This window comes from Neopsephotus bourkii, unplaced genomic scaffold, assembly GCF_033783945.1.
Source record: "Neopsephotus bourkii isolate Nb327-2 ecotype Australia unplaced genomic scaffold, CSIRO-AGI_Nbou_v1 NB_1279, whole genome shotgun sequence".
NCBI lineage: Eukaryota > Metazoa > Chordata > Aves > Psittaciformes > Psittacidae > Neopsephotus > Neopsephotus bourkii.
The window spans coordinates 4,548,016-4,560,682 of NW_026901764.1; the positions used below are offsets into that span (position 1 = coordinate 4,548,016).

The following is a 12,667-nucleotide window of genomic DNA, read 5'->3' on the forward strand; positions in this document are numbered from 1 at the left end:
TAAATCCGAGTTTTACTATAAGCCAAGCTTGTGACCTGACATACGCATTAGTGACTACATGCTCCAGTTACTCACAGAATGATACTGGATGGGAAGGGGGCAGGGGAGGGTGAAGTGAGGGGAAGTGGAAGAGGAACCAATGCTCATGTAGATGTACCATTTACAGAGTAAATGAGAATTCCCCAGTGCTTTTGTACAAAAAGCATTTATCTGGAATACTCTACCCCATCACAGTTGGCCTTGGTCAAGAGAGATGAATTCCAGTTTAAAGTACGTAAGAGTGCTCTTACAGGAGATAACAACAAAACCTGTATTATTTAGCCTGGCAACAAGGTTATAAATGCTTTAAGTGCCAAGAATAAAATACCAAGAAAAGTACTTCAAATAAGAGGATAGCCTTGATACAGTTAACAGGCAAAACAGTTATGACAAACTTTCAGGCTGGAAATTAGATTATCCCAAATTTCCAGAAACAACATGCTGAAAATATCTCAGGAGGACTGAAGAATCAAAACGCAAGTATGAAACTAAAACCAATGCATGCACTTAGTTGCTTTTTAGACAGCTGCAAGTTAGATATATCAAGGGATATACCAGCAATATTAACAAGATTACACTTTTGAAATTATAAGGTCTCTTACTAAGCTTATTCCTAGACAGTAGTTCTTCACTGTCCTCACAGAGAACCAACAAAGAACAAGTTCTGTTGTTCTACTAGGCCAGTCCCAGAGATGAGATGCTCATGACTGAGACACCCGAGTATGAAAAGTATTTAAATGCTCAGCTGCTAGAAAAAGCAAGTACATCCACTTTGTTCTTTTCGAAAAGGAAGTAACCAGAACACCATTCTTACTATCATAACACCCATTCTTTCCCAGAAGGTAAACTCAGACAAAACACTGCAAAGAAGCAAACCAGTATTATCTGCAGTTTGTTAAACTGTTCTTATCCTGTCCCATGGTACCTACCACTGAAACTTTACTGTGACTAAGGAAACAAAACTTGTCCCCACACATTCTGCTGAGGAGGAGGAGTGGAGGCAGAAGATAGCTCTCCTTAAAGCAAGTTATTGCAATACACAGTAAGTTCTAGGATTTAAAAATAAGAAACCACAAACCACACACCACTCTTTTGGACAGTGTTATTCTATGCAGAGGTTGTTTATCCAGCTTGATCCTCTCTTGCTGTGTCACTCTGTCTCCATATGTTCACGTTTGATATCTCACGGGGGGGGGGGGATATCCAGAGTTAATACATTCAGGAAACCAAACCAGTTACTCCTTTTTTTTTTTTTTTTTTTTATTAATAGCTCCATGTAGAAATAGTGAACAAAACACAGGAATTCTACAAAAGAACAACACAAGAGATTCTATAATTGAGTTATTAACAACTTTCAAAGATGCATTACAGAACATAGGAAGTCAAAATACTACTCTATGTTGTTAGGTCAACTAATAATACCACCTGCTATCAAGTTTTGATGTACCATCTTACCAAGCAGACTTTACAAACAGCCCAACATAACTTTGCCGAATAAAAAAAACCCACTGAAAAATCTAAAAAACTCTAAGGAAGAAACCACTTCCTAGATGAAGGCTTACAGCTTTTAGAAGCAAACACATATGCAATTCTGTGATGCACAGCAGCCTACTACTTGGCTTACTTCTGAGCAAGTTTTTTAAAATGCTCCCACACCACTAAAAAGAAAAATAAAATGATGAATTTAACTGCATTAGTAGTACAAGTGAGATCTAAGCTGCCTTGAAATAGCAACAACGAAACAGATCACAAACAATAGGTTAGAACAGAGGGCTGAAGAACAGGTTGAAGGAGTTGACAAAGTATTTCTGGTGACACTACAGCTGTTGACAGCAGGAAGCAGAGTTAGAATTTAAATGCAAGATCTCAATCCAATAGAGATCTCAGTCACACAGAAACTCAGACTTCACCTGAACATTTATATATAGAGTTTTGAAAAACAGATAATAGAACTACATCACATTTTTTCTACTGACATTAAGTTACCCAACAGGAATCTATTTAAAACCACAATAAGAGTTTTCAGGTTTTGACTAAGTCTGTGACAGAAAAAAACCTGATACTCCCAGGGAATTTACTTTACTCTAGACAACCTCTGGGAGCAATGAAGTATAGCAAGAAGTGTGTTCATTGCTTTGTATTTTTAAAGTGACAGATTGAGATTACTTTGAAAGTCACTTCAGTGAAGTCTCGTAGGCAACTTTACATTTACTTTAAGTGTGCTCTCAAAAATTAACTCATCACTACATTTGTATTTACCTCAAGTTTCCAAACACAGTTCTCAGGATCTATCTTACTTAAGTTCCTCTGCATACAGCACAGTTAAATCAAAATCTTCAGTGCCCTTTCTGTTCTGACTCCAGTTTAATTTTGGGAGTATTTCATAAACCCCTAAACTACTAAGAAAAAAAAAAAAACCAACAACTTTAACACTGTGACCATAGTGCTCAAGAACTTAAACATTAGTGGAAGGCATTTTAGTTTGGATATAATGAGGAAGTTCTTTACTGTAAGGGTGGTGAGGAACAGGTTTCCCAAGGAAGTTGTGAATGCTCCATCCCTGACAGTGTTCAAGGCCACGTTGGACAGAGCCTTGGGTGACATGGTTTAGTGTGAGGTGTCCCTGCCCATGGCAGGGGGGTTGGAACTAGATGATCTTAAGGCCTTTTCCAACCCTAACTATTCTATGATTCTATGATTTAAGCAGCACTGTTTCTTCACACACTAAATTCCACAAAACCCATCTTTCTTCTTCACAGTTAACCTGAAGAACACTCAGTTTCCACTCTCACCATGAAGTACTTCAACATGCAGACTGAGGCAGGCAACAGCATTTCTCGTAACAAATGCTTCTTCCAATCGTAGTTACAAAGTGCTGATGAAAGTTTTGAGCTGGCGTCCTGTTGACAGTCTAGTATAAAACATAGCTACATTCAGTTGCAAGACTACAAACATGCAGCAGAACTGTATCAACTTAAAAGCTGTCATATAGGAAATTTGAAGAAAGCTTATTTTCTATGTTTATTTTTTACAAAGAAACACATCTGTTCTTCTGCCAGGCTTTTTGTAACTGAGTGTGGGAATGAAACTTCTTTAATCCATAATCTTATGGCATAATGCAGGTCTTCATTTTTATTAACAGTGTTTTATTGCAGAAAGTTATCCACTAAATAAATCAGGCAGAACAGCATCAGAGAAAAATGTGGCAGCATGTACTGTTATTACATAAACACAAAAAACATTGTTGGATAGACTAAGCACAACTTAACCCTTGGAATCCTGGTTTAAAGTTAGCCAAAGTTATGCTGTTTCCATCACTGTCCAAGGTTCAGTTGAAATGATATTTTCTCCAGAAACTTTTTTACTAACTTCAGCTGAAGTTGCATTTTTACATATACCAACAGTGTTCTTGCACTTTCCATTACCTGAACTCATTTATTTTGATTACTGGTATTACCTTAAAGATATGAAACCTACCTACAAGAGCTTCTTCTCAGGTGCTATTCACTCAGGCTTAATTCACACAGACCAAGACTGTCTGAGTGCTGTAATTCAAGTTATCAATTTCCCACCTTCCCCTAAACCTTACGATGAATTCATCAAGCTATTATACCTGAAACAACTGCAGAAGTCAAAACACATGAAGTTTTGAAGAGAAATTACAGCTCCCAGTCAGTTACTTCATTAAAACTAAGTATATCCTCAAAATAAAGAGGAAAACATTCACTCTCTAATGAAGGCAGAGTTCCAAGTCCGCATTCAGTATACAGCTTATTAATATGCACCTTCAGTTACTTTCTTCATTAGTTCTCTTTAAATGCATAGCCACATCTCACCTGTGATCAGACGGTTCAGTTACACTGTACACACCTTCCAGGAAGGGACACTTTCTATACTAAATAAACTAATTTCATAATGGGTTTGACGTTAGAAGACACAGAACATTATTAACATGGATATCTATTTTTGGACAAGATGATTTTTTTTAAGATGTGGTTAACATCAGGGCTAGAAGAAGACATCTACCACAGATTCATAACCCACAAAGATATATAAACGTAAAAACAGCTTCTTCTCACTAACTCCAGAAGTTACAGCAAGCATCAAGGACATTGAATTAAAGTTCCCTTATAGTTGGTGGTGGGCCACGTGTGTGCAGTTTTTCTCTTCTTTTGAAGGGGGCGGAGAAGAGAGAGAGGGGGTATGGAGAATGTTGAAGTCCACCATCATCAGTGTTACAATGCATTGTTTAGATCATTCCTTTGTTGGTGCCTCAACTCATTCATATTGCTCCTAAACAAAAATAATTTAAGAGTGGTTTTTTGATTTCCGTATTTATTTACCTGTACTTCTACTTTTACATGTAAGCAGTCCTGGACCAAGGCAGGAGGTACAGAACAGACTTTAAGCACATAAGCCCTGCAGTACAAAGGGATCATTTCATCTACTCAGGAGTGGGTAAGACAAACCACAACAAGCTTGTAGGAAGGCAAAGAAGGCAGAAGTCAGACATGGAGAAATATGAGGGAGAACAAGACAGCACACATGTTTTCTAAAAGCAATAATAGCATAAGACAGGACCTAGCCATCTTGGGAAGTATGTACTAGATGACCTGTGACAGTTTGTCCCAGGCCTCTTTTTCCTAGTGGTTTTGCCCTTGGGAGCTACCCCTAAAATCAAAGTAAAAATTCTTCATTGCAGTTATTGCTCTGCGTTAATAACAATTGATATTAACCATGCTTTACACATCAGTCACAAATATGAAGGAGATGCACATTGCTAACATTGAGCCTAAGCCCCTTTCACTACTCAACAATCTTCTGAAAGTTTAACAACTTTGCCCCCAAATAACACATACATCAGAAAACAAACATCTGTAGTCTTTCATTTCCACCTTTACAACAGTCTATCAAGTAGCTGCCCTTCTTTACACTAAGTTTATTTATCTGGACGTTATGCAATAAAAGGCTTGTCAGTAACAAGTTACTCTGAAAGCAGAATAAACATGAAACATATCTTTTCTGTCTGATCTTAAAGAAGCCTTCTTGTTCAACAAGTACCAGGGACCTCAGCTTCCATTTTGAAACCAAACTGCTCCTTACAACTCTAGGTTCACATTCCAGGAGATGACTCAGAACCTTTTATACCTTTTAAGAAGGTCAAATCTTGGCAGTTCAGCATGCACACTTTATTGTGGACACCATCACAAAGCAGACCAATCCATCCAGAACAGTGAATTCCCCCAGCTTCTTGAGACAGCATTGTACTGCTACACATTGTAGAATCCTTCCAGTTTCCTCTCCATACACATCCACATACCTTTTCATGTTTGTTGTCGCCTTTTTTTTGGTGGTGGTTTTGCTTTGGGGTTCTTTTGTTTTTTTTGGTGTTGGGTTTGGGGTTTTTTTGTTGGTTTGGGTTTTGGTTGTTTTTTTTTTTTCCTTTATTATTGCTCAAGCGGATGAAGCCATTTTATCAGTTCAGTAATCAATGAAAGACTACTTAAGAGTGGACAAAGTCAAATAGTGAACGGGGCCACATGACCTCCAGGGTCCTTTCTAAACCAGCTTACTCTATGAATCACAATAACAATGGCTTTTTTTGAGTAACTGAAGGCAACTATGGCTTGAACACCATTGCTAGTACTTCTCAAACTTATTCAGTATTGAAGTCCAGTAACAGATCATTGTGATTAACACTTTTGATATACACCTAACTTTTTCAGTTTTCCAATACAAGTCTTAACTTCAAAAGTTGGTTATCTACTGCTGTTACACATGGCAGTTTTCTACCATATTTCTGAGTATGCTCATGAGTCAAGTAAGACTGGCAACAGTCAGTATATTGCAAGACAAACCTTACTATAAACAGTGAGAGTAAACAGATTGGTTATATGTGTGCTCTAACCCTGGCTGCCAGGCAGAATTGAAGGAGAATAACACCACATATTTACACAGTTAGTTTCTACCAACTTGATGAAAAACATTTTATCATGTGGCAGGATTAGGAGAACAATTGCTCCTCAAAACTAACCTTCACACTGAAGCAATCATCACTGGTATCTGAAAGCATGCAGTGAGAAGCTAGTTGACTTACCACTATCTTTCACTGACTGTACACTTGATACCATGTGTAGCTAGAAATCTTTTATTTACAGAACTTAATTCATGTTTTAAACTTCATCATAAAAAAAACCAAGACATCCTGAAACCAGCAGCTACATACAAGCTTTTGCCATGCTTGATAACCAGTGAGAAGTCTGAAAATAGGTTTGCTTCTTGAGAAACACAGTTTTCCTCCTGCTATTTTTTCTAATTACGTAAAATAAAGTTAATATGACTTAGTTTTGCAGTTATCAACCTCATGTTCTGAATTAAATATTTGCTATGAAAACACTCTGCAAGAAGTTTATTCATATACTGCCATAATATTGCTATGATACTATATATAGATTAAAGTATTAAGAGCAGTTTCAAAGCATTACTTCAGAAAAAAAAAAAACAAACCCAAAAAAAAGCCAACCAAAACCAACTCACTGACTCAAAGGTAATCTGTTGCCCTACCAAAAATTCAGATGTACTGCTTTCTTCAGTCAGTACTGAGCAGTGTAGTGACAGCTTTACGAAAAGTTTCCCCTATTAGGAGTGTCATAGAGTCCACAAAGCACTTTATAGAGAAAGTTATTAATTTGACAGGTGATAAACAAGACACAGACCATCCAACAGGGCAATGGGAGATCCCAGAAACATTCGGGTTTCAGTTTTTGACAACATGATAGTACACCATGTTGTACAACTTCAGGATTTGATTGTACTCTGTCAAAATAATTTAGTCTCAGTGTGACAGAAGACAGACCTGTGATCAGAAGTGTTCTACATGATGCTTACTAATTAGCTTGTTAGAAAATACAGCATGGCCTATAAGATTAACACAGACAGTTCTGAGATTTGCTTATGCTGCAAATTAGGAATAAACATGTAGGTTAGTCAAACAACAACTTTCCTACTCATGCTCCAGTTTCATTGCTTAGGAACAAAAGGAAGTCAGGTTATCCTCATGGATTGTCTCTAAGTAACTGTACTTATCAGTGATGCAAAGACACACAAAAATTCAGATATTTTTTCATTATATTAAAGTCAACTGCATTACATTTTTGCTAAGCTGCTGCAGAAGGAATAGTCGTTGTTGCCTGTAGCTCTGAGCCTCAAGTTTACAAATGATTTATTAAAACAAGTTCTGATCATAATTTTCCTATAACATTTACATTCTGAGTTTGAAGTCAAAAATCAATATAAAATAGGAAATAATAAAAATTAATTTATGCATCATTCCCAACTGAAAATGACAGTTCTGATTATTCATTTACTGGGAAGATACAGGTTGTTTCCCTAATGGTCACTTTGGCCTAAAGAACTTTTGCAACACATCAAAAGACTCCATTTTCATAAGCCTCTTACTCAACAGGTCGGCACTCCTACTGAATTAGATCTGCTATATTAGTAAGTAGTAATGTCACACTGTGGGTGACCTACAATTTTTCTACTAACAGCTAAGACCTGGTTAGGCTTCTACCTATGGAGCCATCTGGAGACTGAAGAACATTCAAACTTAAAAATTATCAATTCAAGCTTAGTATTCCCAAGTTTTTTAGACATCCTCAGAGCAAGCAGCAGGGGGGAACCCCACACATTACCTGTAATTCTAACACAGCAACCAGATACACCAAACAGCAAAAAAATAAAAATACCCTTCCATTTCAAGATCAAAATCAGTGTATATGCAGAGCCAAGCCATTCACAATCAGCTACATTTTACAGATTTAGAAACTATTACAAATCTAAAACACATGCCTGAAAACCTGAAGTATTCACAGTATTTAGTCACCAAAACACTGCTTTTAAACACCTTAGTTTAAATACAACATTGTTAAAACTATTACCTTCAAGAACTGAAATACTAGTATTTTCACAAATATATTTCATTCCTATCAATACTTAGTAAATAAGCTACCAAACAATAAAAAGGTACATATAGCTATTTTTTCAAATACTTCTTCCATGTTAGTTATGCATATTTTTAAATGTAGAAAAAAATATGTTAAAACTAGTATCTCAATGAACAAAAAAAAATTAAAATTCAGAAATCTGAGCAGAAATCAAATACCAAAACCAGACTTGTACAATCAGAAGTCTAGACTTGGTGGGGGTGAGAGAGGAGAGAGAACTGGAAAGAATATATCAGAGATAAACACGAGTAATCACAGCAATTGTTGCTTTTAGGGTCTTACAAATTAAGTATACCTTCAGTGACAGTTCCCTAGACAAAGCTTTGTGACACTAATTTAAGTGTTCAGAATAACTCTTCTTGTTACAAAGGATGTACTTCATATTTGTCAGGTGGTAACTACTCAACTCCTCTTTCTGACTGCCTTTAAAGCACCAGGAAACTCGAATTTGTAATACACACAATACATACACTGTGGAAGTTACCCTGTTTGAGTAAAGTTTTGTGTTACTGTGTTAGAACCTCTGGATCAGTATTATTTTCCCTGAACAAGGCAGGAATTAAAAAAAAAAAATCTTTTGGAAAAAATTAAAAATTATTGGATTGCTACACATAATAAAAACGCCCTCAAAACAAACCACACACACTCTAAAAATGTTCCCGAGTTGCATGCCAGACTTACAGAATAAATTTAGGCCAGTACCAAGCACTCATTTCTTCCCCATGTGTAAATGCGACACAATCAGGCCTCACATGCAGGCCTCTCTCTCCAATACAGGCAGGACCTTTGTTCGATACGTCGATGTTTTTCCCCCAAAGCCCTTGACATAACTTTCCATTCTTTCCCCTATTATTTTCCGGTTCACAGTCTAGACTTTCGGACTCCCGTTCTGTGAAAACCCCTGGCTGTCGAGAAAGCCAGTGCACTCGGAAGGGGGGGGAAGGGGGAACAATAAAAAAGTTGAACAGCAGGAAGACAGGCCTACAGGTCTGGCGAAAGCCCCGGTATCGGTTTGTTTCCTAGCCCCAGAGAACCAGAGCAGTTACCAGGAGGCGGCTGGCGTCGGTATTAACGGCACCTCAAAACTTCTCGCGCTCCCCAGCCCCCCCGGTGAAGGGGGAAGGAGGAAGAGCCAGGCAGGAAAGGCAGAACCCAGCGTTTGATCAGCCTCCAAGTACGACGCATTATGCAAGCAAACGCGAGGACCAGGCAACTTGCTTTTTGACGAAAAGCAACAAAAACATCAGTTCTAAAACGTTAACGGCGAAAACAACCGCTTTCGTGGGCAGCCCACACTGTAACTACAACCCCACAGGCGCCTCCATTCTCTTCCCACCTTCTTCCTCCGCCCCCCCCCCCCCACCAAATGCTTGTGAAATATGGACGTCGGCCGATTATTTGGCATTTTTATCGAGCTGGGCAGGGGGGAAGGAAAGAGAAGTTGCTATTTATTTTGCTTTCTTTAAGATATTCGACAGCTCCTTCGCGAAAAAAAAGAAAAACACACACCCCACACCCACCCCCCAACCCCCCCAAAAAAAACCATTAGGGAAAAGGGGGCCAGGCGGAGTGGGAGAGAGAGGAGACGGGGAAGGGCATACAAATCGGTACAGCAGTGTCAACATCGACACTGCCCTTTTGTATCAGCAGCTATACAGGGCCTCGAGCGGGGAGGCCGCGCTCCCCCACCACCAAGCAGCCCAAGCGAGGCGATGCGGTGAGCAGGAGCTCTGCCCGGCGCCTGGGGGAAACGGGATGTCCCTCGAACGGCCCTCGGTGACTGCCTGGCCATTTTGTCAGCACCGTTTCCACCCCTTCCCTTCTCCTCGAGAGCACCCTCCCCTCGCCCCATTACACACCCCAGGCCCCCCCACACACACACACTCACCAGCGCGGCGTTGTGTCGTCCCCGTCTCCCTCCCACCCCCCCATCCGCAACAATGCTCCGGGATGGCGCTACTCCCCTCCCCCTGCCCCAAGCCGCCGGGAAGGGCAGCTCGGCTAATGCCGGGGATGACACAACAGGCCCGGCCCAGAGGCTGCCAAGGAACCCAGCACCACATCACCCCCACAACGCCCCCTGAAACAACAGACAGGCCCCAAGTACCTAGTTTGTCCCGATACGGCCTCCGCAGACTCGCTCTGCCGTGCCTCCCCTCCTCCCGACAGCAACCGCCTCTCTTCCCTTCAATTATCAGCTGAAGCCGAAGCACCGAGGAGCGCCGCCTCCGCCGCCGAACCCCTTCCAACGGAGCGAGGGGGAGGCTAGGGGACTACTTTTTCCCAGCGCTGGGGCCCCACCGGGGCCAGAGAGCCCTCTGACCCGGCGGGCGGTCCAACCCCAGCTGCCCCCCCCCCACGTAGCCCCCGCTGCGGCCGCGTGCGAGCCCCGCTCCCTGCGTCCGGCGGAGTCGGTGCTCAGTGGTTAGTATCCCTCCGCCGGGGTCGTCACCCCTGGGTCCGCGCGTGTGCCTCCTCTCGGGTAAGGGCGGGGGGCGCGGGTAGAGGGCGGAGCCGGCGGCGGAGCGAGGCTCTGCCGATGGCGGGGCCGAAGACCCTGCCAGGCCACCGTGATACTACCGGCCCTGCGCCTTTAAGAGGGGGCTGGGCTCCCGGTGACCCCGCGTGATGTCCGCCTCTTCCTGGTTGCTATAGATACCGCTTTCCAGCGTCCCAAAATGGCGTCGGTGCTAGGAGAGGAAGTGTTCGGGACGCTCGGACGGGCCTCAGTCCTCTCATCAACTCGTTCGTCATCTGTATTGGGCTGGTGGGGAGCGTTCTCTGCCCCGCCGGTCTCCTCACCTTATGGTTGCCGCTTCTTCTCTACCTGGGAAAGAAGGAAGTTGGGCCCTGCCGCCGTTGGGCTCCTGAAGCAGCAGTGGCTTTAGTAAGGGCCTGTCCTTGGGGAAGGACTGGCGAGGAGTGAAGGGGCTCGTACCTCCATGGTGGGGGAAGGCGGGGTCACTTCTTAGTGCCACCAGGTAACGACCTGAGAGGTATAATCAGTGAGTGCTGCTGATTTGGCCTATCCAGGGCTGAGAACGCCTTGCTGCTGCCTTCTGATGTGGTGTTGGTAAGTACCTGGGGAAGAGTAAGGGCTTGCTACTGAAAAGGTTGTTTCCTAGCATAGGTGAAAGTATATGTGGGCTAGGAGGTTCTCTGTGTGGGAGATTCCTTCTACCTAGAGTATCCCAAGCCTGTGGGGAGGGGCTCTGGGTGAGGACCAGAGGAAGGGGAGGGGACGAAGATCTTTCAAAATGGTGAGATTGTAGTCTTGCAGAGAAGTATATATACATCTGTGATTTTGTAACCTTAATGCAAATTTAAGTCTAGTCTCAGAAATACCTCATAAATAAGTGGTACTAACATTTAAAGTAAATATAAGTAACAAATCCATAAGTAACAACACTTGTCTTTATGTCTCATAAAGACAAGTTTAGCTGCACTTTCAGAGTAACTAGACTTAAGTCAGGGGGAAACAATAGCCAAACATCTCATTCAAGAAAAATAAAATTAAACTGCCTAACTAGGAATGGGAAGACTGTGTATATCTTCCATATGGTACCTGAAGATGTTTAGGTGACCTGCCTTTTGCCTGTGTAGATGACTGGTTTTCCAGTCAATGAAAGAAACACTGCTAAAACATCCTGTAAGAAAGGGGAATTTTTTAAACTTTTAAAAAATATTTTGTGAAATTGCTGTATGGAATGTTTGACAGTAAATGAATGAATTTTAACAAACCTGATTATGAGTTATGAAATAATAATGAAAATCTATTCTTTTTATTTCAACCTATTTTTGACTGGGTTGACTTTATATGTCTAAGATACAAAATCAAAAGAAATTTCCAGTAAAGTTTTTAAGATGTCTCACTGGAACAAAAAAACCCCACATTTTGAAACTGGAGGAAAGGTTTGGTTTTGTTTTCCAAGAGTAAACCAAAACAGCGAACATATTTTCTTCTAGGGGTGGGAGAACTGTCAAGTTTGTAATTGAGAAATTAGAGGGAGGAAGAGCTGATAAACTGAAGTTCAGCTGCAATTCTGAATGATCTGTGCTCTGTGTGTTACATGCTCCTTTTGTCTGCCTGGTGCCAAGACTTTAACTTTTTAAATCACCTGTTCCCAAAGGAGTTTTGGTTTCATTTTTCCTCAGAATCATTTTTTTAAGGTAGAACCGAGTTCCACCAAAGCTGAAAGTAATTACAGTGCTGCACATTAGCTGAGAAATACATGCTTTTCTGTAGCTGAAGTCTTGTAATGAGCCTGTCCCATTGACCTTATGGGAATCGTGCAAAGTTTGTTCATGGAATATGTAATTGTTACATGGGGGTTTACCACTCATTTTTGCACCCAAATAATAAAAATATGATGCTTTTTTAATTATCTTCAGATTTTTGGTTCTTGTATTAGTTTCATGTCAAACACATCCTTAAAACAAACCAAGCTGAGTAACAAAAACTGTGCAAAAGCTTTGTAGCTGTCAGTGGAAGTAAGTTAAAACTATTTGTAAATGTTTATTGTACATTACTAGGAAGTTGGTGTCATTGAAAAAGATACGGTTTTAGTTATTTGGAAAACTTTGCTTTGATTTTATGATGGTAAGATCATTTGAGTATGATG

The 12,667-nt window shown here is 40.9% G+C and overlaps 1 protein-coding gene across 13 annotated transcripts in view; it reads right to left on the reverse strand.

Annotated features, from left to right (window-relative positions):
• The window catches only part of TRIP12 (thyroid hormone receptor interactor 12), an 81,542-nt gene extending 71,137 nt beyond the window's left edge, over nucleotides 1-10,405 (reverse strand). For 3 of the 13 annotated variants that reach the window (XM_061365238.1, XM_061365236.1, XM_061365234.1), the window contains exon 1: nucleotides 10,153-10,388. The gene's annotated coding sequence lies outside the window, so the exon portion shown is untranslated. Of the gene's footprint in view, nucleotides 1-968; nucleotides 1,092-1,117; nucleotides 1,200-5,187; nucleotides 5,307-10,152 lie in introns of those variants that run through there. The other 10 variants (XM_061365235.1, XM_061365228.1, XM_061365237.1 and 7 more) reach the window with 9 other exon arrangements.
• Between the last annotated feature and the right edge of the window lie 2,262 nt (nucleotides 10,406-12,667).